This window comes from Giraffa tippelskirchi, chromosome 2, assembly GCF_054371585.1.
Source record: "Giraffa tippelskirchi isolate mGirTip1 chromosome 2, T2T-mGirTip1v1.2.pri, whole genome shotgun sequence".
In the NCBI taxonomy this organism is placed as follows: domain Eukaryota; kingdom Metazoa; phylum Chordata; class Mammalia; order Artiodactyla; family Giraffidae; genus Giraffa; species Giraffa tippelskirchi.
This window is the reverse complement of record NC_137276.1, coordinates 72012040-72036076: the sequence shown is the minus strand read 5'-3', so window position 1 is coordinate 72036076 and position 24037 is coordinate 72012040. Positions and strand designations below refer to the sequence as shown.

General features: G+C 41.1%; 1 long non-coding RNA gene across 1 annotated transcript in view; it reads left to right on the top strand.

Annotated features, from left to right (window-relative positions):
- LOC145539773 (uncharacterized) overlaps positions 1–22620 on the top strand; it is a 185957-nt gene extending 163337 nt beyond the window's left edge. Inside the window, exon 2 of the long non-coding RNA XR_014077950.1 lies at positions 18414–22620. This is a non-coding gene — a long non-coding RNA (uncharacterized LOC145539773). The remainder of the gene's footprint in view (positions 1–18413) is intronic.
- The last annotated feature ends 1417 nt before the right edge of the window (positions 22621–24037 follow it).

Sequence of the window (24037 nt, the reverse complement as noted above, 5' to 3'; positions counted from 1 at the left end):
TTATATACATTATATTATGTACTACATGCAGTTATTAAAATTTAATTCAAGCATATACACATATATATTAACTCTATGCATCATACATATATGCATATATTTATATATATAAGCCCATGTATACACATACATATATGTAAACAAAATATTCAGGAATCATCTGGCCTATGGAAGCACTCTTTCTTGTGACAGAGTGGTTTAAGCAGCTTAAATATGCCTCATCTCAAGTACTGTGGGGATCTTCTCCTTGATATCCCTGAGGATTCCTGAGGCAGAGCTTTTATCTCTCGAGTCAGTTCCCCTTGGGACCTGCTTCTCTGTGGTCACGGTCTCCAGTCAGTGCTCCTAGACCTCAGGGTCACTGACCTGTTTGCTTTTCTCCAGGCTGGACACTACTCCCCACTCTGTAATTACTAAAAGCAAAATTAATGCAATCCTGTTTACATTGTGAATTGTAGCTTTTTTTCTTTTGATGGTTTGGGGATAATGGAAAAGAAACACTGCCCCAGGAAGATGAGAGAATGATTTAAAATTGAATATTAACATCACTGATTTCTAACATCCCTTGGGCATTCTTTTGGCTGGGAATTTCTCCCTGGTTGCCTGTATCTTCAGTCCTGGGTGTCCTGCCTCATTGCGAACCTCTCTTTTTTTCCATCCTTCTCCTTTTTCACTACCTGGCAGCCCCAACCCACAAGTCACCTAACATGATGAGCATGCTGTGTCAGTTCCTGTCACCTGCTGGTCCACACTGGACACTCTGAACTGGTTTCTTTTATGTATCAGAATTCATATCCTGACTGTAGGCAGTAATGGCTTATTCAGTCTTTGACTGCCTTACATCAGAAGTTAAAATACAATGTCTCTATCCATTGTGTTTTTCTTGCTCTAGATATCTTTTCCTACTGGATTCCGTACACTGAAGGAAGGGAGGTGCTGGAACTGGGGGGGGGTGGGGCTTGGAAGCGTATGTCTGCCGAGTGTTTCTTGATCATAAATCGATAGTTTGGCCGCAGCTGCAGGACTACAGGTCACAAGATGAAGGAGTCTTATACGCCCCCTTGGTTTTTGGTGAAAAGAGAACAACGATGAAAAGTCTTTTATAATAAGTCAGAAAGCAATTATTCTGTTATTATTTTCCCATGATCATATGCACTATTCTGGCAGAAATAGGGGAGTATTTGCTTCTTAAATGTTCATGCTCATTCACAATCTTGGGTGGTTAATGTAACAAATTACAGTATCACAACTGTACAGAACAAAAGAGGAGCAGCAACAGAACAGCAAATATCTAGCAATATTTATCATTTTAAAATTCCGTCCTCCACTACATCCTCCTAACTCGTTCCTCAATGAGCTACATTTTTAACTTCACTTATACTTAATTATTTACAATTTATGGGTGAGAAAATGGATGCTTGGACAATTAAGTGATTTGACTAAAAGGAAGTGATAGAATAGAAAAAAATATTATATAAAGCATGCAAAATTTTTGCAGTTATTATTCTTAATATCCTGTGAGATTTAAGGAAGACCATTGGCAATTAGATTAAATTAGACCGGGGCTTCACAAGGATTTAATTTAGCACTGATGACAAACCATGTACTTGAAAATGCTTGTCAAAGGATGAATGAACTCTGTCATGCAAATCTATTTATACCTTAAAGATCCAGTATTTGTTTTTCTCGATGTGAAAAACAAAGCTTAGAGAGGAAAAGTGGCTTGCCCGAGAAGCATGGATAGGAATCAGCAAAACCAGGACTCAAATGCAAATGTTGACTTCAAGGTCTATAACTCTTTGATATGACTCCTTAATATAACCCAGTGTATCACCTTAATTGGTCTTCAGTCATTCAGTCGTGTCTGACTCTTTGCGACCCCTTGGACTGCAGCATGCCAGGCTTCCTGTCATTCATCATCTCCTGGAACTTGATAAAAAAACTCATGTCCATTGAGTCGGTTATGCCATCCAACCTTCTCATCCTCTGTTGTCCTCTTCTCCTCCTGACTGCAATCTTTCCCAGCATCAGGGTCTTTTCTAGTGAGTTGGCTCTTCACATCAGAAAGCCAAAGTACTGGAGCTTCAGCTGTAGCATCAGTCCTTCTAATGAATATTCAGCACTGATTTCCTTTAGGATTGACTGGTTTGATTCCCTTGCAGTCCATGCAACTCTCGAGAGTCTTCTCTAACACCACAGTTCAAAAATATCAGTTCTTCGGTGCTCAGCCTTCTTTATGGTTCGACTCTCACATCCATACATGACTACTGGGAAAACCATAGCTTTGACTAGATGGACCTTTGTTGGCAAAGTAATGTCTCTGCTTTTTAATATGCTGTCTAGATTTGTCATAGCTTTTCTTCCAAAGAGAATCTTTTAATTTCGTGACTGCTGTCCCTATCTGCAGTGATTTTAAAGCCCAAGAAAATAAAGTCTGTCACTGTTTCCATTGTATCCCCATCTGTTTGTCATGAAGCAATGGGACTGGATGCCATGATCTTAGTTTTTTGAATGTTGAGTTTTAAGCCAACTTTTTCACTCTCCTCTTTCACCCTTATCAAGAGGCCCTTTAGTTTCTCTTCTTTTTCTTCCAGTAGAGTGGCATCATCTGCATATCTAAGGTTATTGATATTTCTCCTGGCAATCTTGATTCCAGCTTGTGCTTCATCCAGTCTGGCATTTCGCATGATGTACTATGCATATAAGTTAAATAAGCTGGGTGACAATATACAGCTTTGATGTACTCTCAATTTTGAACCATTCTGTTGTTCTATGTCTGGTTCTAACTGTTGCTTCTTGACTTACATACAGGTTTCTCAGAAGGCAGGTAAGGTGGTCTTGTATCCCCATCTCTTTAAGAATTTTCCACAGTTTGTTGTGATCCACACAGTCAAAGGCTTTAGCATAGTCAATGAAGCAGAAGTAGATGTTTTTCTGGAATTCTCTTGCTTTTTTATGATCCAGTGTATGTTGACAATTTGATCTCTGGTTCCTCTGCCTTTTCTGTTTTTTTTTCAAATTTATTTATTTTAACCGGAAGCTAATTACTTTAAATATTGTAGTGATTTTGCCATACATTGATGTGAATCAGCTATGGGTTTGCATGTGTTCCCCATCCTGAACCCCTCTCCCACATCCCTCCCCATCCCGTCCTTCTGGGTCTTCCCAGTGCACCAGCCCTGAGCACCCTGTCTCATGCATCGAACCTGGGCTGGCGATCTGTTTCACATATGATAATATACATGTTTCAGTGCTATTCTCTCAGATCATCCCACCCTCACCTTCTCCCACAGAGTCCAAAAGACTGTTCTATACATCTGTGTCTCTTTTGCTGTCTCGCATATAGGGTTATCGTTACCATCTTTCAAATTCCATATATATGTGTTAGTATACTGTATTGGTGTTTTTCTTTTTGGCTTACTTCACTCTGTATAATAGGCTCCAGTTTCATCCACCTCATTAGAACTGATTCAAATGTATTCTTTTTAATGGCTGAGTAATATTCCATTGTGTATATGTACTACAGCTTTCTTATTCATTTGTCTGCTTATGGACATCTAGGTTGCTTCCATGTCCTGGCTATTATAAATAGTGCTGCGATGAACATTGGGGTACACGTGTCTTTTTCAATTCTGGTTTCCTCGGTGTGTATGCCCAGCAGTGGGATTGCTGGGTCATATGCCTCTGCCTTTTCTAAGTCCAGCTTGAACATCTGGAAGTTCTTGGTTCATGTACTGTTGAAGCTTGGCTTGGAGAATTTTGAGCATTATTTTGCAAAATGAGAACAATTGTGCAGTAGTTTGAACATTCTTTGGCATTGCCCTTCTCTGGGATTGGAATGAAAAAACTGATCTTTGGCAGTCCTTTGGCCTCTGCTGAGTTTTCCAAATTTGCTGGCATGTTGAGTGCAGCACTTTCACAGCATCATCTCTTAGGATTTGAAATAGCTCAGCTGAAATTCCATCACCTTCACTAGCTTTGTTCATAGTGATGCTTCCTAAGGGCCACTTGACTTTGTACTCCAGGATGTCTGGCTCTAGATGAGTGATCACACCATCATGGTTATCTGGGTCATTAAGATGTTTTTTTGTGTAGTTCTTCTGTGTATTCTTGCTACCTCTTCTTAATACCACCTTAATGTAACTCCTTAATATATCTGCCTCTTATAACAGTTAAGGAGGTGCATGCATCACAGACATGTAAGAGGATTTTGTTAAGTAAATAAGGCTGTTATAAAGACAGAGCCCACTTACTTGTATTCCTGGTCACTTACACCTGTCTTGTGTGGTGATGGTATTTTGGAAATGAGCATAGTATCCACAAGAATCTGCCCACCCACAGTCTGAAGACTGAATAACTTCTGTGGTAGCCAGCCTCCAACATGTCCCCAGAAACCCCTGCCTCCTGGAATTCACACCCACTCAGTGTAGTCCCCTCACCCAAGGTGCAACAGGTCTGTATGGACAATACTATGGCAGTATAATAAGGTGACAGCAGCCATGAAATTAAAAGATCCTTGGTGCTTAGAAGAAAAGCTATGACATATCTAGACAGTGTATTAAAAAGTGGAGACATCACTTTGCCAACAAAGGTCTATATAGTCAAAGCTATGGTTTTTCCGTTAGTCATGTATGGATGTGAGAGCTGGACCATAAAGAAGGCTGAATGCTAAAGAATTGATGCTTCAAATTGTGGTGCTGGAGAAGACTTGAGAGTCCCTTGGACAACAAGGAGATCAGATCAGTCAATCCTAAAGGAAATCAACCCTGAATATTTACTGGAAGGACTGATGCTGAAGCTGAAGCTCCAATAATTGGCCATCTGATGTGAAGTGCTGACTTATTGGAAAAGACCCTGATGCTGGGAAAGATTGAGGACAAGAGGAGAGGGGGGCATCACCGACTCAATGGACATGAGTTTGAGCAAACTCTGGGAATTAGTGAAGGACAAGGAAGCCTGGTCTGCTGCAGTCCATAGGGTCATAAAGAGTTGGACACGACTGAGTGACTGAACAACAGCAATAATAATAAGACAGTATTTTGAGATGGTGGTCAAGCAGACTAGGACATATACCCTTTTTCAGAAGAGGTGGTAAAAGACAACTGCAGTTTCTATCTTAGGTACTTTCACTCAGGCTCCACTCGAGGGAAGTTCTCATGAGTGCCCCCTATAATTCTCACCTGGCCTTGCCTTTTGCCTCACTCTAGTCCCTGTCCCCCACCTCTCTTCTGTCTCAGATCTCTGGGTTGTGGGGGAAATTTGTCGCCATGTGTGTGAATACGACTGTGTAGCTGGAAGCATCGGCCTCAGCTCAGTAGCCAGTGAGGAACTGAGGCCTGGCAAAATGAGGACTGTGAGCTTGGAAGTGGATTCCTCAGCTCCAGTTGGGCCCACGGGTGACCGAATTCCCCTCTGATAGTTTGACTACAGTCGTATGAGATTCCTTGAGCCAGAACCACTCAGCTAAGCTGCTTTTACATTCCTGACAAAGCAGTTCACAATTCAGCTCGCCATAGCCCTTCTCAAGTCACCATTGGGTCCATCTTTGTAAAGAAATGGCTTTGACTATTAACCTCTCCTTTCTTTCTCTTACCAGGATCCCCTTTTCTTAAGGACCGTTGTGATTTCAAAATTTTTTTTAAAAAAATTAATCTATTTATTTTAATTGGAGGATAAGTACTTTACAATATTGTGATGGTTTTTGCCATACGTCAACATGAATTGGTCATTGGCATATATGTTAATTTTTGTTGGATTATAGTTTCTTTGTAGTGTTGTGTTAGTTTCTACTGTACAATGAAATGAATTAGCCCTACATATACATATATCCTCTCTGTTTTGGATTGCCTTCCCATTTAAGTCACCACAGAGCATTCTGTAGAGTTTCCTGAGCTATACAGTAGGTTCTCATTAGTCATCTATCTTATGTTGTTTTTGTTTGTTGAGTGGACAGTGTCAATCCCAATCTTCCAATTCATCTCAACCCTTCTTTTCTGGTGTCCTTACCATTGTGATTTTAAATAATAGCTTGTCTCCCTTATCATGATTCAATAGAAATTTGTTTGTGACCACCCCAAATGTGGAGAGACAAAGCACCTGTTACCTGAGTTTCCACATTTGTTCTCTGATTGAAACTCATCAAATCTTGCACCATCCCTTCTAATACAATAAGCGGGTGTGATGGTTAATTTTATGCCTAAACTTGACTGGGTCACAGGGTGCCCAGAGAGCTAGTAAAGCATTTTTCTGGATGTGTCAATGAGGGTGAGATTAGTATTTAAATTGGTGGTCTGAATAGAGACGTTCTCACCAATGTGTGTGGTCATCATCCAATCCACCAAGGGTCTTAGTAGAACAAAAAGGCAGAGAGAGAGGGAATTTGTTTTCTGTGCTTGAGATGGGACATCCATCACCTGCTCTCAAATATCAGTTCTCCTGGTTCTGAGGCCTTCAGGTTTGAACTGAGGCTTGTCCTATTTGCTCTCGTGGTTCTTCGATTTGGGCTGGAACTAAATTCCTTGCTTTCCTGGGCCTCCAGCTTGCAAAAGGGAGATCATCAGACCTCTCATCCGAGCCAACCCCTCATAATAATCAGTCTCTTCCTGTGTTTCTCTATCTTATTGGTTCTTTTCTCTGGAGAACCCTGGCTCACACAGAGGGATTGTGAGGAGGTTTATGGTGATGTGTGTACTATGGTATTTGGTGAAATGGGTACCAGCACGGATGTAGCAGCAGCAAGGGGAGAGCCTGGAATGAGTAGACCAGGCCCTGATTTCAGTCCTGACTCTGCTTTCAACCAGCTTTGTGACTTTGATCAAGTCCTGCTATCTTTCTGCCTCATTTCTCATCTGTAGTAGAGAAATGAGATTTTTACCAGGATAGGTGGAGATAATAAATGGGACAATGCATTGAGAAGTACAAAGGGTAATACAAATGCTGTGTAGCATTTATCAGGGTTCTGGTTATTATGACTGTGTTAAATAATCCATCACATGATAGATAGTTTTCAGTGGGAATAAGGGATCTTCTCCTCAACACAAGTGGATTTTCTTTACAGAGTAGAAATAATTCATCATTACCAGATTAGGTGATGATGTGCCCATGGATTTACTCATTCATGCGTTCATTCAACAAATATTTACTATGTGCCTTCTACATGCTAGGCACTCTTTTAGGCTCTTGGGTCACCTAGTAAACACAGTGAACAAAGACCCCTGCCCACACGGATCCATTCCTCATGGGTGAGGGGTAGGGTGGTAGGGTTGTAGTCCCTCTTGCCCAAAACCACTCTGCTTGGAGCCGAGGAAGAATGGCTGAAAGCTACAGTGAGCAGTCCAAGGTCCATCCTCTGAATCCAAACAGGCACTGAGCTAGAAGAGAATGCTAGGGTGCAAAGTCGAGGGATTCAGGACAAAGGCTATACAGTGAGTGAGGGGTCCAAGGGTCTGTAAGGAAGGCAAGATATGGAGGAGTTTCTGAGCCAAAAGAAAAAGTGACAACAGTAGGGTTTTAGGCAAATCAAGGGCCCTAGAGGAGAGGGGATCCTGGCTAAAGATAGGAAGGAGGAATGAATAGTCAAAGCCCCTTGATGTACAAAGGTGAACCTGATAGTGAGATTGAAGGATAGGGCAAGTAAAAGCAGAATTTCTCTGCATCAGACAGTCAGAAGAAGCAGGAGTTTTGGCGAGAGGGCAGATTGACTTAGCTGGAGTGGGAGGATCCCCAAGGGAAGACAGATATGAAGCTGAATGGTGGGCTTGGCCCACCATGTACAGAACCTTTTACCTGGCTAAGGATTTGAAATATAATTCCTCATGCAAAAGGGATGTTATGGATGATTTTGGAGTAGAGGAATGATGTAATTTGAGCAGATCCATCTGGCAGCAGGTTGTTGAACTGACTGGAAAGAGAAGACCTAAGAGGTTATTATCAGAAGGAAAGGAATTGATAATCTCTCTTTAGAGCAACATAGGTTTTCCCATCCTATCATGTGACGTGGTCCTCAATTCTGGCTGCACATTTTTCTTCTCTGTAAAATGCTTAAAAATTGACTGATTCATAGGACTCAGCCCAGACTCATTTAGTCAGAATCTCTGAGCTAATTTTCTAGAAATAAATCTTTTATTTTAAACACCTTTAAGTGATTTTGATATGTAGAAAGGGTTGGGTACCAATGCTCTATGGAAATGGAAGAACTGAACTAGATTCTCATGGTTTATTGCCATATCTTCATAAACATTTAAAAAGGAAAAAAAAATATCTTCACTGTGGCTTGACAAGTAAGATTTAATCCTTAACTGGATTGCAGTGGATCCTCTCAGAATTGAGGAATATGGTTGATAGAAGTATAACATGGCATTTGTGTGCATGCTAAGTTACTTCAGTCATGTCCGACTCTCTGCGACCCTATGGACTGTAGCCTGCCACCACTTTTCTGTCCATGGGATTCTCCAGGCAAGATTACTGGAGTGGGTTGCCATGCCCTCCCTCCAGGGGATCTTACCAATTCAGGGATTGAACCTGTGTCTCCTGTGGCTCCTGCATAGCAGGCAGATTCTTTATCGCTGTGCTACCAGGGAAGCCCAAGATGTCATTTAATGCTGGACATTCAGTTCATAAGCATGTAGACTGGAGCAAGTGGTACAGTGTGGAAGTTTGGTGGCTGGATCTTTCTGCTTGGTCAGTTTTCCAGCCAGGTTAAATCCTTGTTCAAACATACTAGCTGTGTTTCTAATTATAAATTGTTTAATCTCATTTTGCCTGTTTGTACTCCTGGGGTATGGTAAATATTCAATTCATGTTAGTTCTTCTTGTTAGTAATCCTGAAGAATTTTAGCACAAACCCAAATACTAAAATGTTGTTTTAGATATGCTTTGTTTGGGTCACTTCTGATTAGTTTTCTAGTTAGTTAGGCTCATAATAGATAATGGTTGACAAGCAAAGATCCAACTGATTCATAAGATAATTCCAAACCTCATCTGTGGATTTTCCTGGAAGTCTCAGTTTTCATCAGAACTCTGAAGATCCTCTCTGTACATGATAAGGATACTGATGAAGGAAAGGGAAAGTGTTCTGTAATATAATAAAAGCCATCTTCAAATGGCCCCAAAGTCTCAGATCTGTAAGATGTAAACATAGAGAGTTGTAGATGACTCTTTGGGTGAATTTTTGGGGCAGATTTTCAAAAGTGACTTTTTGAAATCAACTATACTTCAGTCAAAAAAGAAAAAAAAGAATTAGTATGGAAATTGACCTTTGTCAAATTTAAAAAAAAAGTGACTCTTTGATGTCTTTCAAAAATCTGAGTTAAAGGGATTGAGTTCCATTGGCCATCCTCTTGCTTAGCCCACAGGGGCATGCAAGAATCTTTCTGGAGAGTAGTGTTGGGAGTCCCATGGCTTAGCAGCACACCTATCTTATCTGTACCCTACCAGCTTCAAGCTGGGATTTAAGTAAAAAAAAAAAAAAAAAAAAAATTTTTTTTTGGCTGTGCCACATGGCATGTGGGATCTTATTTCCCTGACCAGGGATTGAACCCTCACCCCCTGCATTGGAAACACGGAGTCTTAGCCACTGGAACACCAGGGAGGTCCCTAAGTAAGCTCATTATTCTGCTAAGCACACCGTTCCTTGATGAGAAAAGGGACTACCCTTATGGGTACTATTCTCAGCAAATAGTTTTTGCTGTTTTGACCTGTTGAACTTGGGGTTCTATCTTGGTACTGAACTTACCTCCTTTGAAGACTTTGATTTGATTGGTTGGCTTATCTCCAGGATAGAACTAGACTTGTTCTCTTTCACTCTAGTGTCTAATGAAATTGGAAGGTTTTTTTCTGGTTTCCGAGAAGGAGATGTGGATCAGTGCAGGCTAGAATGGACTGGTCTTAGAGTAGCATCCTGGGACAACCCTGAGAACATGAGGTAGAGAATTTCCTCCCCTTGAGTGGCTAGACTGTGAGCCCCTGGAAGGCAAAGGCTGTAATTTACAGACCATGTATTTACTACAGTGCCAGTATGACTGCTCGCTCTTGGTAAATGCTCAATAGGTATGCGTTGCCTCAGAAAACGTACTTCCCTGGTGGCTTAGAGGGTAAAAGCGTCTTCCCACAATGGGGGAGACCTGGGTTCGATCCCTGGGTCGGGAAGATCCCCTGGAGAAGGAAATGGCAACCCACTCCAGTACTCTTGCCTGGAAAATCCCATGGACGGAAGAGCTTGGTAAGCTACTCAGAAAAACGTGTTTGGTTTGGATTATGACCTGCTGCCAGGTGCAGCAGAGAAGACCAGGGCTATGTTTCAGGTCTGCTGCTGCTTCTGAGCCAGAGGAAGGAATCCTCAAGTGATGAACCAGTCATCAAAGAGAAAGCTCAGTCTAACTCACTGTTCAAAGGCTTCTGTGTTAGGTAAGAATATTGAAACAGGGCCAGATAAGAGACATGATCTGCTAATTAGTACTTTTAATCCAGAAAGCCCCCAAAGTTGTCACCTTGCCTGTCTCTTGCAATCAGACCAGACTAGATTTTTGACAGTTGAGCTATGTAAGGAGTGATGGCACCTGTTTACATTGGGGACTTCTTGGCCTTAATTTATGAGTTTGCCTGTGTACTAAATCATGAAAGTTTTCTGCTTGCTTTTCAGTGAAAACATTTGACTTCCTTCCAAATGGAAGCACATAATGAGTTGACACATTCTTCTCTCCCTCAAAGCTGAGCCACTTAAATTTGCCTCCCTTTTCTTTCTTTCCCTCTCTATGACTCCCTTCTGCTTGCTGTTTTTAAAGTAGTGCACCAAAGTTTAATTGCTCAGTGCTTTGTTAAGTGTTTGAATTCTCTTGGGGTCACTTACGTGTTTCCTAATGCAGGACCGAATCTGGATGAGTTTCAAGCAAGTGGATGATGTGGCTTGGCAGGAAATAAGGAAAGCCTTTACTGTTTGAAGATAGGAGGATAGCATCATTGTCAGATCAGCAAATCTGAATAATTCCAGAGCACTAGGGCATGGGTAATGTCTTTCCTATAATGTGGGTAATATGGCAGAATCAGTGATAATTACTAAAGTGTTTTGACTTTCTTAAGAACTTAAAAATCACTCTTGGGCATTAATTAGAAAAAGGTTGAAGATTTATGGAAGCTACAATAGAAATGTGTGGATAATGGAATATAAGACAGTGACTCTCATTTTACTTATGATAGTAATATTGCTACTGTTACCACCACTGCCACCAGTACCACTACCTGCACAGTTACTGTACTTCCTGTGTTCTAGGCACTGTATTAACAGCTTCATATGCATTATCTTACTTTATGTTAATTAGCTTACATCAACTGTCTGAAGTAGACACCGCTATTATTCTTAGCCTACACTCAAGGGAGCAGATGTTTAGAGTGATTAAATAATTTGCTTTAGGATCGCTAGTCATGATTGTTGGAGGTGAGACTTAAATCCATGTATGTTTGCTCAAAGCTCATATTCTTAACTGGTGTACTTCATAAAAACATAGTCACTGTAAATATGGATGTTCATTCAATACTGTAAGATTATGTTGGTTAGACTGGATACTTTTTCTTAACATTATATGTGTATGGAGTGTGCATGGGTATGTGTATTTTTATCACAATGTGCTGATGACAAAGTTATAGAAATGTGCAAAGCTATTAACCTGAGCTGGGAAGGATAAGACCCATCAGTGGGGACTAAGGATGCGTCTTCCTACTATTGTGAGAATGGATTAAAAGTGTGATATCTCTGAATCAGAAAAATCAAGTCTGAAGGGGAGAATGCTGGGGTAGGGGAGAAGCATTAGATTTACCTAAAGTGGTTTTGGCATTTGTTGTTGATAGTAGGAAGATATTTAGCTAGACTGTGGTCATGTGGTAAGAGACAAGATGGTCCCAGTATGTGAAGACCAGAATGTAGAAGTGAAGAAGTTCAGGCAAGGTGCCTGTGAACACTACCAGCCAAATTAGAGACAAAGCTAATCATGATGATCCCCTTTGAGCAGCTTTTAAAAAACCTGTGTTAATTATATTCTTTTTATATTATATATACTGTTTATTTTCACTTTTTCTATCTTCCTTCAATAAAAATTATTTTTGAAAATGTCAGTTTGTAGTAGATCCAGTGAGAATGAAAGTTTGGGCCGAAGAAGAACCCATTTGGGGAGGATTGATCCCTGAGGGACTGGAGTGTTTTTATTGGGATAAAATAACGCCAAAGCAGCTGAAGTTGAATGGTTCTATGAAGACCTACAAGACCTTCTAGAACTAACACCCAAAAAAGATGTCCTTTTCATTATACGGGACTGGAATGCAAAAGTAGGAAGTCAAGAAACACCTGGCGTAACAGGCAAAGTTGGCCTTGGAGTACAGAATGAAGCAGGGCAAAGGCTAATAAAGTTTTGCCAAGAGAACGCACTGGTAATAGCAAACATCCTATTCCAACAACACAAGAGAAGACTCTACACGTGGACATCACCAGATGGTCAACACTGAAATCAGATTGATTATATTCTTTGCAGCCAAAGATGGAGAAGCTCTATACAGTCAGCAAAAACAAGACCAGGAGCAGACTGTGACTCAGATCATGAACTCCTTATTGCCAAATTCAGGCTTAAATTGAAAGTAGGGAAAACCACTAGACCATTCAGGTATGACCTAGATCAAATCCCTTATAAGTATACAGTAGAAGTGACAAATAGATTTAAGGGACTAGATCTGATAGAGAGAGTGCCTGATGAACTATGGACAGAGGTTCGTGACATTGTACAGCAGACAGGGATCAAGACAATACCCATGGAAAAGAAATGCAAAAAAGCAAAATGGCTGTCTGAGGAGGCCTTGCAGATAGCTTGGAAGAGAAGAGAAGCAAAAAGCAAAGGAAAAAAGGAAAGATATTCCCATCTGAATGCAGAGTTCCAAAGAATAGCAAGGAGAGATAAGAAAGCCTTCCTCAGTGATCAATGCAAAGAAATAGAGGAAAACAACAGAATGGGAAAGACTAGAGATCTCTTCAAGAAAATTAGAGATACCAAGGGAACATTTCATGCAAAGATGGGCTCGATAAAGGGCAGAAATGGTATGGACCTAACAGAAGCAGAAGATATTAAGAAGAGGTGGCAAGAATACACAGAAGAACTGTACAAAAAAGATCTTCATGACCCAGATAATCATGATGGTGTGATCACTCACCTAGAGCCAGACATCCTGGAATGTGAAGTCAAGTGGGCCTTAGAAAGCATCACTACAAACAAAGCTAGTGGAGGTGATGGAATTCCAGTTGAGCTATTTCAAATCCTCAAAGGTGATGCTGTGAAAGTGCTACACTCGATATGCCAGCAAATTTGGACAACTCAGCAGTGGCCACAGGACTGGAAAAGGTCAGTTTTCATTCCAATCCCAAAGAAAGGCAATGCCAAAGAATGCTCAAACTACCGCACAATTGCACTCATCTCACATGCTAGTAAAGTAATGCTCAAAATTCTCCAAACCAGGCTTCAGGAATACGTGAACCGTGAACTTCCAGATGTTCAAGCTGGTTTTAGAAAAGGCAGAGGAACCAGAGATCAAATTGCCAATATCCACTGGATCATCGAAAAAGCAAGAGAGTTCCAGAAAAACATCTATTTCTGCTTTATTGACTATGCCAAAGCCTTTGACTGTGTGGATCACAATAAACTGTGGAAAATTCTGAAAGAGATGGGAATACCAGACCATCTGACCTGTCTCTTGAGAAACCTGTATGCAGGTCAGGAAGCAACAGTTAGAAGTGGACATGGAACAACAGACTGGTTCCAAATAGGAAAAGGAGTACGTCAAGGCTGTATATTGTCACCCTGCTTATTTAACTTATATGCAGAGTACATCATGAGAAACGCTGGGCTGGAGGAAGCACAAGCTGGAATCAAGATCGCCAGGAGAAATATCAATAACCTCAGATATGCGGATGACACCACCCTTATGGCAGAAAGTGAAGAAGAACTAAAGAGCCTCTTGATGAAAGTGAAAGAGGAGGGTGAAAAAGTTGGCTTAAAGCTCAACATTCAGAAAACTAAGATCATGGCATCTGGTCCCATCACTTCATGGGAAATAGATGGGGAAACTGTGGAAACAGTGTCAGACTTTATTTTTGGGGGCTCCAAAATCACTGCTGATGGTGATTGCAGCCATGAAATTAAAAGACGCTTACTCCTTGGAAGGAAGGTTATGGCCAACCTAGATAGCATATTTAAAAGCCGAGACATTACTTTGCCAACTTAAGTCCGTCTAGTCAAGGCTATGGTTTTTCCAGTGGTCATGTATGGATGTGAGAGTTGGACGGTGAAGAAAGCTGAATGTTGCAGAATTGATGCTTTTGAACTGTGGTGTTGGAGAAGACTCTTGAGAGTCCCTTGGACTGCAAGAAGATCCAATCAATCCATCCTAAAAGAGATCAATCCTGGGTGTTCATTGGAAGGACTGATGTTGAAGGTGAAGCTCCAATACTTTGGCCACCTCATGCGAAGAGTTGACTCATTGGAAAAGACCCTGATGCTGGGTAGGATTGGGGGCAGGAAGAGAAGGGGATGACAGAGGATGGGATGGTTGGATGGCATCACCGACTCGATGGACATGGGTTTGGGTAGACTCCGGGAGTTGGTGATGGACAGAGAGGCCTGGCTTGCTGCAATTCATGGGGTCACAAAGAGTTGGACATGACTGAGCAACTGAACTGAACTGGACTTCAGAGTTTCCCTGGTGGTTAAGTGGTTAATGGTTCACCTGCCAGTGCAGGGGTGTGGGCTTGATCTCGGGTTAGGGAGCTAAGGGCTTCCTAGGTGGTTCGGTGGTAAAGAATCCACTTGCCAATGCAGGACTGTCAGAAGACACAGGTTCGATCCCTGGGTGGGGAAGATCCCCTGGAGAAGGAAATGGCAACCTACACCAGTATTCTTGCCTGAAGAATTCCATGGACAGAGGAGTCTGGTGGGCTGCAGTCCATGGGGTCACAAAGAGTCAGACACGACTGAGCTACTGAGCATGACTATGATGACCAGGGAGCTAAGCTCCCACATGGTTTGCAGTCAAAAAACAAAAACAGAAAGCAGAAACAATATTATAACAAATTCAATAAAGATTTTAAAATGGGCCATATGAAAAAATCTTTAAGAAATTAGGGTAATGCAAGGGGAGGGGAAAATTTTAGGCAGAAGGTGACAACAATCCTGTCACTGAAATTCCTCTCTAGAAGTCTACTTTGTTTAACCTTTGTAGGATTTTTGTTTGATTTCTTTCAGGCACGAATCTTTAATGGAATCAAAATACAGAAATTTTAAGATTAAATGGATTACCTTGTCCTATAAAGGATAAAGAAAACAAAGACAAATGAACTTGCTAAATGAATGGAATTTATAGGAAAACTTTAACATGAATCTTATATATAATAAATTACATTTATGTAAATTTGTGATTTTAAACTTTATTAGTTCTTTTCTGAGATCAGCTATCACAAGCAATTTGCTACCAGTAATACAGACAAGATGTTTGCAAAGACTTTATTCATATTTTAAAATATATAGTAGAGTGGAGTTAAGGTTGTATCGGTCAGTACAGGATAGGTTTTGTGCAGTAACAAACAATCCCAAAGTCTCATTTGCTTAAAACAATGAAGTTTCATCTTGTTTTTTGCTATATGTATATTGTGGCTAAACTGTATACTTTGCTGTAGAATATTCACATTCAGGGATGAAAACTGATGAAAACTTATCATATGGAGTGTTCCTAGTCAGTGTGGCAGGCAGGAAGGAGGCGGGCAAATCACTCACTGGCCCTTGAAGTTTGGAGAAGACACATATTACTTCTGTTTACATTTTATTGTTCCAAGTAAGACATATAGACTTGCTTAACTAAAAGACGGAAGGTAAGTATAAGCTCACCATGTGCTTAGAAGGAGAAAAATTAGACTTTTGGGGAATAAGCCAATGATTACCATAGAGGTTGATCCCCACTACCATGAATCTCCCTCCTTTGCATTCTGTAAGGGTCATAGGAGTGGGGAGGTGAGGCTTACCGTCAGGAATTATCCCTACCTTACAGCCCACAGCCCACTGTGGTGTCTGTATATGAACATCACCCTTTGTGTCACCCTGAGGACTGAGGTGGTGAACTCTTGCCTTGAATAAGGAGATGAGACTCAGTTGTTCTCTACAGCTGCTGCCGTTTAGAAGGTGTCTGACTTTTACAGTGAGGACAGGGGGACCTCTGCACACAGTTTCTGGGGTGTCTTCCATAACTAATGTAGGCTTCTAGCAGCAATATTCTAAACCTTTCCTCTAAGGAGTTTCCCAGTCTCATCCCCAGTTCCCCAGCTAAAACCTGGTGCTCGAACTTCCTGCCTTTCATTAAACATTCTATTTCTACTTTTTCTTAATTGTTAGCATTTTTTTTTTTTAGCACTTATTGTATGCCAGTTACTGCTCTAAGCTCTTGCTATGTATTACTCACTCAATCCTCATAACAACTCAGGGAGGTGGCTCCTTTTATTACCCTCATTTTACAACTAAAAGCCCAGTGAGGTGAAGGAACTTGCTGGAAAGTCGGGGAGCTGGGATTCAACCCCAGGCAGTCTGGCTCCAGAGCCCATGGTGTGGCCTCTTGGTTACTAACATAGTATAACATTTGGAGAAAATGAACTCTATTTGAATGGTGGGCATGAGCAATGAAATGCTCAATGATGCCAATAGCAGCTCACAGAGGTTTTCAAGGAGTGAAATCCTCACAATCTCACATTCTCTATTTAAATACATAGGACAAAATGAACACAGATGTATCAGTGGTCCAGCAGGCACCTTCATCCTTACAGAGCTAAGGCAGAGCAAATTTTTACATGATTGAGTATTAGTAGAGCCTCTGTTATGACCAACAGATAAATTGAAGTATCTGTGTTTTAAAGAAACAGAGGTTTCTGTGGGCCTAAATTCATTATGACAAGGGAAGCTTATAGACTTCCTGTAGGAAATCATTGTTGCAAAAATAAACTGAAAAGATCCTTCAAGCAAAAGGGGGCTGTTTAGGAATCAGTAGCAAAGTCATGAGAACATATCCAATCATGTGCTGGTAAATATTTAACAATTTGTTCTCTGAAAAAAAAAATTTATTTTTGGTTCAGTTCACTTGCTCAGTCGTGTCCACTCTTTGCGACTCCATGGACTACAGCATGCCAGGCTTCCCTGTCTATCACCAACTCCCTGAGCTTGCTCAAACTCATGTCCATCAAGTCAGTGATGCCATCCAACCATCTCATCCTCTGTTGTCCCCTTCTCCTATCTTCAATCTTTCCCAACATCAGTGTCTTTTCCATTGCGTCAGTTCTTCACATCAGGTGGCCAAAGTATTGGAGCTTCAGGTTCAGCATCAGTCCTTCCAATGAATATTCAGGACTGATTTCCTTTAGGATGGACTGGTTGGATCTCTTTGTAGTCCAAGGGACTTTCAAGAGTCTTCTCCAACACCACAGTTCAAAAGCATCAATTCTTTGACGCTCAGCTTTCTTTATAGTGCAACTCTCACATCCATACATGACTACTGGAAAAACCATAGCTTTGACTAGATAGACCTTCGTTGGCAAAATAATGTCTCTGCTTTTTAATATGCTTTCTTGGTTTGTCATAGCTTCTCTTCCAAGGAGGAAGCATCTTTTAATCTCATGATGTCAGTGTTTCCATTGTTTCCCCATCTATTTGCCATGAAGTGATGGGACCAGATGCCTTAATCTTCATTTTTTGAATGTTGAGTTTTAAGCCAGCTTTTTCACTTTCTTCACTATCATCAAGAGGCTCTTTATTTCTTCACTTTCTGCCATAAGGGTGGTGTCATGTGCATATCTGAGGTTATTGATATTTCTCCCAGCAATCTTGATTCTAGCTTGTGCTTCATATAGTCTGGCATTTTTCATGATATACTCTGCATATAAGTTAGATAAGCAGGATGACAATATATAGCCTTGATGTACTTCTTTCCCAATTTGGAAACAGCATTTTCGAGGTCCAGTTCTAACTGTTGCTTCTTGACCAACAGTTAGAACAGACCATGTTACTATTTGTAGTGGTTGCCAATTTCTGTGGTATTGGCACTCCCACCATTTCAATTTCAAGTTACCGTTTGGTATCACTGAATGCAGAATTGGAAAGAGAGGCTAAAAATTGGCTCCCAGGAGCAGTATGGATGGACTTTTGCACACCAGTAACAATCGATGGGAGAGATATCCCATGGCTCAGATTTATGAAAATACGCATCAGATTTGAAACAGCTTAACTGAAATGAGTATACCATTATATCAGAGCTGTAAATGAGAAACATGTTATTTTTCTTCTTTTACTAGTGAAACAGTTTTTTTTCAGACATATCCTTGTAATTCCTTTTTTTTTTTTTTTTTGCAGTTCTTTGGAGTTGTTCTCTGGAAAATTTCCTGAAATTGCCAAGAATCTGCCACTTTCAATAATATAAAGAGGGAGAAAGGCTAGGATGGAGACCGTGGGGGACAGAAGTGTTGAGTGCTGCCCATGTCCATGCTGGTGAGTAGCTGTGACTCATCTCAGATTGACGACACTTCTTTAGAGCCTCCTGGTGCTGAGAGTTTATGGTTTTAGGTTCAATTAAAGGGGATGGCGAGAAGGAAAAGAGCATAATGTAGATCAATGGAAAGAACGCAGAAAATGGAGAAACCGGAAGGAAAAGACTGAATGGGTTGCTGGGAGAGAGAAATGGGTTTGAGAGAAAGATGGAGAAATTAACATTTGTTGAGAACCTACTATGTGCCAATGATGATGAAATTGTGAGTATGAGATTATGATTATGTGATTCTGAGAAGCACTTTATGTTGTCTAATTTCTGTATCAATTTTATGAAATAGTGGTCACATTCAGTGTTTTACAAATGAGGAAAATGAGCCCAGAGCTCAGTTTTTCACCCAAAGTCACCCTTCTAGTGAGAAAGCTGAGCTGGAGATCCAAATGAGGTCTGAAAATCTGTAAATCCTGTGCCCTTTGCACTGGGCAGGGCTGTAGGAGGTTTGAGAGGAGTGTTGGATTAAGATCATTTCCAGGAGAGCTTTTGGGTTGTGACTTTTACGAATTATCCTTTGACAAGTTTGTTGATCTTCTTTGCTGTTCCTTAGCTGCTCAAATGTTTAGATCTTAAGAGTCTCCCTTTGGAATAGGATGAACAGAGCAAACTATTAAGGCAGAAAGTATCTGCTGGGATGATGCATGCATTCTCAGAGCAATAGAACCCTGGCAGTTGGCTAGCTTTGGCCCTGGGTTGAAGGTTGCCTTGTGGATCTCTCTGAAGGAACAGTGGCAAAAAATAGGTGTCAGCTGGGCTTGAATCTAAACATCAAGGTTGGGAAAGACAGAAGAAAGAGAGAAGGAGAGAGAGATACAGCGATGCTGAAACATGGGGCACATTTTGTTACCAAGTCAAGACTGAACCATCAGAACACTGATTCTCAGTCTGAGAGTTTGGCTTAAAATCAAAATTTGAATCAGACATCTGCTTTAATGAGTAAGAAAATATTGATTAAAGGGGGCAGGCTTCCTCACCTTCCCAGCTCTGGATCTCGCTGCTTTGATAGCACGAATCAATACTCTCTTGTGAAGGTTTAAACTCTGGTTTGTGAGATAGGAACTGCATCAAGGTCCAATAAGAACTGCCCTCAGGGCAGAGCCAAAGCATTCAGCAGAGAAACTATAGCAAGACACTGGCCCAAGACAAGGGCATTTACCACTCGAGCTGATTTCACTCAGGACACAGAGCTCTGGTTCAGAGTTCTGGGCAGCTTCACAAAAGTGACCTCGTGCCATGGACGGGATCCCAGGAAGGGATCAGATTTCATGAGTATGCTTCTTTATTTTACTGTATGTACGTAGATGGATATATTCCTCTATTATAGAGTACCATGAACTTGAATCATTAGGCATGACCCTGAATGTATTTGCTGTTGGGTCCTTTGTCTCATGCAGGCTAGTTATGCCTTTTCCATTCCACGGGGAGGTCCTGAGCTGAATGACTCAATTCTGGTGCTTGGAATACACACACACATCCTCTTTGCTCAATGCAAGGTGAAATATTTTTCTAGGCTGGAGAATGAGCACACAATTTGGAGTCAAATTGTGTTCAAATCTTGTGTCCACCAACCACTAGCTGTGTGACAGTGAGGAAACTGTTTAACCTTGCTGAGCCTGTTTTCTAGACTGAAATGTAAATAATGGATTTTACCCACTAGGATTGTTGGCAGGGATTCAATGGGAGGGTGTTTGCAAGGAGGGTGTTTAGTGGACTGTCTGGTACATAGTAAGCAGTCCCATAATTCCAGTAACTCTCCTATGTATGGTATATGTCAGATATGTCACAGTACTTGTTGAGGTTGAATAAATGGTGAAGTAGCATGACTTTATCTAAGTAACTTTTCTTCCTCATCCACCTTGTATTTCTGGCTCTAGACTCAAGTCAACCATTAAGTAGTTTCATAGTTTCAGGAAGGCCTTCCTGCCTGTCCATTTCCCATTACCAAATGTTAAGCAGAATCATAGGGTGTCAGCTTTGTATCAGCTGTGTGGCTTCAGGGGCAGACACGTACGCTGTCTGGATCTTAGTTCCCTTATCTTTACAGGAGGCTGGTGTCATAAGGAATTTGACATCCCTAAGGCCTCTCTCTAGTGGGAATATTTCTGTATGATTCTATGTTTTGTTTCCTGGCACTGTGTCATTTTCTTCTTAATTTCTGCCTATGGCTAGAAGAACTTCTCTGCCCTTTCCACAGTCTTCTCTTTCTCCGAGGTTAGGGACTTTACTGCCAAACTGTTGCTGTTTCTTTCTACCTTTGTGGATTCCAATTACTTGGCCTCACTGACCATTTCTGTATGAGTGATTCTTTTTCTGTCTGATGTTCTCTGGTCTCCCAGTTTCTTCGTCCCTAAACCATGAACCTGTTGTGCTAGTAAATGAAGTAAACAGGTAAACATTTTGCCAATGTTTAAACCAGATCCTTCCCTCTAAGCTACTGATTAAAGTCTGCATGGCTTGTTTCAGTGACGACCAGAGGAAAAAATTCCTCAGATGACATTATCAGGAATAGGTGTGTGTGTTTTCTAAATAGTTCTCTTTATTCTGGCCTTTTTCTTTTTTTCTTCGGTCTAGGCTTTGTGGCATGTGGGATCTTAGTTTTCCCACCAGGGATCTAACCCGGGACCTCTGCAGTGGAAGCATAGAGACCCAATCACTAAACCACCAAGAAATACCCAGAAATAGATGTTTTTAAAAGCAAGCAACCAGACGTAGAGCCACTATCAATTATTAATACTTGATAGTGTCTCTCTCTTTGTTCTGATAGCTGGAAAGCTGAGACCCTGATTTTGTGGTTCACTTCTAGAAAGATTTTGTGGCAGGTGTTTTGTCTGTTGACCTGTACTCTGAGTTTCCTTTTCCTCAATTTATTTTTCCCTCCTTTAGATTTCTCACTTATTTATTAAAAAATCCTATAATACTTTTGAAAGATATTTTATGCACTTTTAGGGTGAAGTCAAGGTAAGGGCTTCCCTGGTGGCGCAGTGGTAAAGAATCTGCCTACCAGTGCAGGAGACACAAGGGATGTGGGCTTGATCCCTGGGTCAGGAAGATCCCCAGGAGAAGGAAATGGCAACCCACTCCAGTGTTCTTGCCTGGAAAATTCCATGGACAGAGGAACTTGGTGGGATATAATCCATTGGATCACAAAGAGCTGGATATGACTGATCACACAAACACACATATAAGGTAAATAAATGAATACATGCTGTGTATTTTGTATAGTTGAGTGCTTGACCCAAGCTCAGGGAAAAAGAGAGACAGCTTCCTGGAGGAAGGTGCTGAGAAAATACACATTCATCAATTCTTAGGTAGTTTAGTCAATGATAAAATCCCCAAAGTGGCTTGTGATTTGAGGTTGGAAGCTGTAGGAATTAAAGTGAAACAGGAAATCTTGTAAGACATTTTCATCAGAGTGGGAGACATTTGCCATGTAATGTAGCCTAATCATGGGAGTAAAATCTCATTATATTTATGTCTACAGTGAATGGGAGGAGATTATACATCTGTCTACCACAGATAACTAATGTGATTTAACAGCAGATTTTGTCTCAGTAAGAAGTAAGAACTTACTCTATGCCTCTGGCCCTTTTTTTGACCATCACTTTCATACGTGATCCAAGGGCATCATTGTGAATGGGTAGCACTTCAAGACCTCTACTCACCAATTATGAGACTCAAAATGCCTTCACCTTCCTAATTCTGGCTTCTCCCTTAAGGTCCAGACAATCCATGCAGAGTTGTCTCACTCTCTAGAATAACCCATAATCTATACTGACCTTGAACTACTACCTGATCCCCATCACCACCAAAGCCATATCCACCTGTTATACCTGTCCCAGATCACAGCCCACCTTCTCTCACTGCTCTTTCTCTAATGTAAAGGCATAGATGGAAACTTACCTGATGGTTCAGTGGTTAGGATTCTGCATTTCCACTGCAGGGGGCATATGATTGATCCCTGTTCCAGGAACTAAGATCCCACAAGCCATGTGGCACAGTAAAAAAAAAAAAAAAAAAAAAGGCAATGGATACCTTTTTAGTAATGGGTCTTTGAGGAGATTGAAAAAAAAATTAATATTCAGAAAGATGATGTTAATGATGTAGATTGATATGATAGGCAAGATGATTAACAACTTTTTAAACTTCCCTGTGACCTTCAAGATCTCCATGTGAGTTACAGCTACAGAATTTGCTTCATGAAGTGTCCTTTCTTCGGAGAAGGAAATGGCAACCCACTCTAGTACTCTTGCCTGGAAAATCCTATGGACAGAGGAGCCTGGTAGGCTGCAGTCCATGGGTTCGCTAAGGGTCGGACACGACTGAGCGACTTCACTTTCACTTTTCACTTTCATGCATTGGAGAAGGAAATGGCAACCCACTCCAGTGTTCTTGCCTGGAGAATCCCAGGGACGGGGGAGCCTGGTGGGCTGCCATCTATGGGGTCGCACAGAGTCGGACACAACTGAAGTGACTTAGCAGTAGCAGTAGCAGTGTCCTTTCTTAGAGTGGCTGGATGCTTTCTAGGAGCAGGGTTTGTTTTGCTTCCAGTGACTGCCTTTATGTGTATTCTCCAACCACCAGCTGAAGTGAACCTTCTAAATGTTTGATAACACCAAGTATCCTGCCTAAGAGGGCACCATGGTAGAGGCTGCTTAGTCATTGCAAGTCTCTCTTGATGCTAAGCCCACAGAATCTAGCTTTACCCAAAGTCAGGGATGACCCTGTCATCGGACTAGATGCACCTTTTTGCAAGCAAAATCCTGCTTTCAAAATAATATAAACTCTCTAATAGTGGGACTTTTTATCTTAGCCTTTTCTCTCTTAAGTTTATAAAACCTGCTGCATATCACCATGGCCTTCCCAGAAATCTATAAAATGCTAATATCAAACTGTGCTCATTTTCCAGATCTGACAACATATCGGGGATGTAGCACACAGCAGTTCCAGAATATCTGGAATATCTGAGGATGGACAGCTGGTTACAAGTCATATATTCCAGCAGACCTATTACAACATCTTTGCATTCTGCCTGCTTTGCAAAACCCATTGTCCTTAAACATAATGTTGAGAACTTGTCACATGGCTCCAGTTAAATGCAGGGAAGGCTGGGAAATGCAGTCCACCCACCAGTCTACCCAGAAAGAGTAGCCAAGCTTGATGATCATCTGGATATCTCTCTCACAGTTTCGAAAACACAATGGAATGCTCCCTTGAAAAGCTGAAATACACCTTCTAAATGTCTGATAACACAAAATCCAGACAAATGTCACAAAACTAATTAGTAAAAGCCAAGGCGCTTTAGCTACAACAAATCAGCTATGACCTGGAACTGTAGTTACTCCCATTTCTCAGTGGGAGAACATGAAAATGAAACAGCTTAAACACAGATCTCAGTCAAATCTGACTTGTGACTTGGTTGACATTCAGTACAATGAGA